The following is a 3,807-nucleotide window of genomic DNA, read 5'->3' as shown; positions in this document are numbered from 1 at the left end:
TACCTCGGCCCAGCGGCCGCCCCGCAGCGGCGCCGCTCCCGCAGTTCAAACTCGCCTCCGCGGCGGCGCCGCCCCAACTCTCGCGACAACTGCTACTGCTACTGCTGCTGCTGCCGCCGCCTTCCTCCTCCCCCTCCCCGCCGCCCGCTCCTTTTCCGCGGAGTAGAACAGCGCATGCGCTTAGGGGCGCGTGTCCCACCTGGGCGGGAAGCCGCCTGTGAGGAGAAGAGTGAGAGACCGGGGGGGGGGAGGGACGGACCTTACTCCTCCCGTACGCCTTAAAGAACAGTTGCTCCTTTAAGACCGGTATGGTATGGAGTAGGTGCCAGTGTGGAAGGGTGTTTGCGCAGAGACTACGGGAAGTTCTCTGAAAAGAAAGGGAAGGCAGTAAAGTTAGCAGCTCAGCTCTAGTTCTTCGGCCATACCTCGCCAGAACATAGGAGAGTGGCGGTGCGACGGATACGCTTGGCTCCAGAGCCACAGGCAATGCCACCTCCCTCAGAGAAAGCGTGCAGAGTAAGTGATGAGAGTCAAAGGGTACAGAGTGCTGCGCATTATCTAGGAAACCTGCAAAGGAGAGGGGCAGTCAGCTCCTCCCACGCGGTATTCTACAGGGCAGTTTTTGGTTTTGACAGGAGAATGCCATAAGTGTCTGGTTTATCCCACTACCCGCTTTCCTCATCAAGAAAATCCCCTTCCTCAGCAGGGACTGCTGAGGCTGCCTGCCCCTGAGGAAATGTCAGTGTTTTATTCAACCAAACCTTTCCTTTGATTCTATGGCGCTTACTGTCCAAACTTCAAGAGCTACACAGCAAGTTATAGTGCTTGTAGCATAGCTGTCAACTTCTAACTTCCTATTTTTCTCCTTAGCTTGCTTTAGTTTCTAGTCATCTTCACTTCCTGCACCAGGGAGGAGTCCCAGGGAGGGATTTCATAGTGTTAGATTGTCCAGAATTCATAGATTTCCTAAGCCAGTGAAGATCTGAATAATATCTGCAAAGAGCAAAATTCATCAGCTGGAGCATTTCATCATGCAATTCTGATGGTTATGAGTCCAAGCACAGTTGTCTATGTAGCATTTTCTCTGCCCCAAAAGAAAACCCAAGTAATTTTTACATTTTAAGCTGTGGTTATATTTTTAATCTGTTCTTCAAGATTCACATATTTTTGCACTTTCTCTAACCACATCAGTGAGAATGGAAGGTTTATTCTCATGTTTAATGTGACATACCTAACAAAAGCCACTGCATAGAAACATACGAAAGCAAATTCTGCCTTTAAAGAAACATGCTTCAAGTAATGCAAGGTTAAATTCAAGCAACAGGCTGTAAGTAGATGCAAGGATAGCAATCCTATTTGGAGCAACCAGGACAGAAATAGATGTCTTAAGATAAAAGGGGCTTGGAAAATAAGCATATAATTTAGAATTCTACAGAGAAAGCCAATAAAAGTACTACTACTACTGTCAAAACTATACTACTTCTACTCTTCTATCAAAATGTGAGTCTAGCTTTTGTCAATGGAAATGGGATTAAAAATTAAATACAGAATGGTCTAGACAGGCAAGAATGCCAAGTTGATTAAAACAGGGACAGGAAGCAAGAGAATCCTGTTCTAATCCTGATTCTGCTGCGTTCACCGTGTGATTAACCACTCCAAATACCCACAGCTAAAGCCCCTTGTTTTAAAACAAGGATAACAATGACTTAGTTAACAAATCCATAATTCTCCTGACAGTTATATGAGTAAATCTTGGAAAAATATAAAATACATTGTAAACATTAAGTAGTAACATGATTACTCCACCAGATCAGTTATCTGCCATAGCATGCTAAATCATAAAAGTTAAAATAGTTGCTGCTTCCCCCCCACCTTCAGTCCCACAGTCATGTATAACAGCTGGTGTTTAATACATGAAATAAATTAGCAAACTCCATAATATTGTCCTCAGCTTACAAATTCCATTTATGCCTTTAAAACAGATAGGCGCTTGGATACAAAGTAACCAATTCATTATTTAAAACATGCCATTATCTTCAGAACGGTTCTCTTTTTCTTACTGAATTGGCACTCACTAGGATACTGTTCTACAGATCACATCTAGTTCTTGTGAATATAAAATAGATGCATCAGTTGCTAATAACTTATTAGCAATACAGATTTGTCAAGTGGAGTGATCATCTTGTCAGAATGCTACAAGATCAGTCACGGGTGTTATAATATCTAATAGTTACATAATACCACTATTTACAGTTTGGCTATCTGCCAGGATTCCTTGAGTTATACTTAGCTTTGAAGCTAGATTTTACTTTAAGAGGTTGTAGAAGAACACAGAATGACATGGTCATTAAGTCCATTGTTTGTAGTAAATTTGGTGTTATGGAGACAAATACTTTTGTCCCACTTAGCTATGAGAAGACTCTCACTTTTCATGTTTCTTTTCAGCTTTGGTTGTATTTAGTCCCTAGCTTGCCACTGTAACCATATATTTTCTCTTAGAAACTTTTCTTCTGCCTGTGACCTCAATAACGGCTATTTTCCAGTAGTTACTGAAGCATAAACATTTCCTAAGCGTGTAGTTTTTATACTTTTGTTTGTTGACATTTTAGATCACTAAACTCAATTAAATCTGTGCACTGCTGGCCCTGTATAAAATGTAAATTCGTGTTTTGTAAGTCTTATCTATGCTAGCAGGCAAGAATTCCATATAAGTAATGGAGTAATTACAGAAAGTAGATGTGCTAGGTTTTTCTTCCCCTGAAGAGGAGGCTTGTTGCCTTTATCTGCATAAAAACAAATGACGTTAAAAAGCCCTCTTAGTCTATCTCTGCTAATTGCTCAGTGTAACACATGAGCTGACAAATGTTTTACTAACTGTGCTTAAGATCCCAAATGCTATAGGAAGCAAGTAATAGCAGCCTATTGAGAAACAAATGATTACTAGCTACGTTTAGTAATTTTGGAACAACAGATCGAGGGTTCATTAGAACAAAAATTTGTTGGAGCATTAGGGGGGTTTGTTGTTGTTTGGTTGGTGGTTTGGTTTTTTTCTTACATGGTCTCACTCTTCATTATTTAAGAACACTTAATTTTGCACAATTTGAAGTTATGTTACTTCATTTGCTAGTGCAACTTCCCAAAAGCCCAAGTTTAACTCCTTCCACATTTTTCAGTTGGTAAACATCAAACTGTTCTGCTTTTTTTGAGATGAGACACTTTCACTTTCAATTAAATAGAATTCACAAGTCTGTATGTTTTAATTTATTCCTGTGAATTCGAAGAGCAGTAATACTAATACCCAAGTTGTTTTGCTAGGAATTCAAGTAGCTCAGTAATTACAGCAACAGATTGAGGGCCAGTAACATACTGTTTCTAATCCTCTCTAAACTATTAGTGACTGACCTCATTGAAATCACTTCATCTCACTATTTCAGTCATCTTAGCTAAATAAAGATGTGTTTTGCATTTTTCTTACCAATCTAACCTTAACTAGCCTTCTGTGGCTTCACATGATTACTTGGCAAAACCTATCAAGTATGCGTGAAAGTCTCTTTCAAATACAAACTTCCAGGTACTCCCTTATGAAAACTTTCCAGTACTTTTATTTAGATTTGTTACCTTTTTTACTACTTGCTTGAATGGGTCAAAAGCCTCACACTAAGCTTCCTGGATTTATGTAATCAAGGGATCCAATTATCAAAATATATATTCTTGAGTGTGTAAGTTTAGAGCCAAGCTATGGTGGAAATTTACATTATGACTCAACTAGCATCTTGTAGACTATATCTTCCTTTTTCCTAATTTTCT

General features: G+C 39.9%; 1 protein-coding gene across 1 annotated transcript in view; it reads right to left on the bottom strand.

Annotated features, from left to right (window-relative positions):
• SPDL1 (spindle apparatus coiled-coil protein 1) overlaps window positions 1–87 on the bottom strand; it is a 23,449-nt gene extending 23,362 nt beyond the window's left edge. Inside the window, exon 1 of the mRNA XM_010579140.1 lies at window positions 4–87. The gene's annotated coding sequence lies outside the window, so the exon portion shown is untranslated. The remainder of the gene's footprint in view (window positions 1–3) is intronic.
• Between the last annotated feature and the right edge of the window lie 3,720 nt (window positions 88–3,807).

This window comes from Haliaeetus leucocephalus, unplaced genomic scaffold, assembly GCF_000737465.1.
Source record: "Haliaeetus leucocephalus isolate CR32 unplaced genomic scaffold, Haliaeetus_leucocephalus-4.0 Scaffold656, whole genome shotgun sequence".
NCBI classification, from domain to species: Eukaryota; Metazoa; Chordata; class Aves; order Accipitriformes; family Accipitridae; genus Haliaeetus; species Haliaeetus leucocephalus.
The sequence above is the reverse complement of the archived record's forward strand: the minus strand, read 5'-3'. Positions and strand labels throughout refer to the sequence as shown.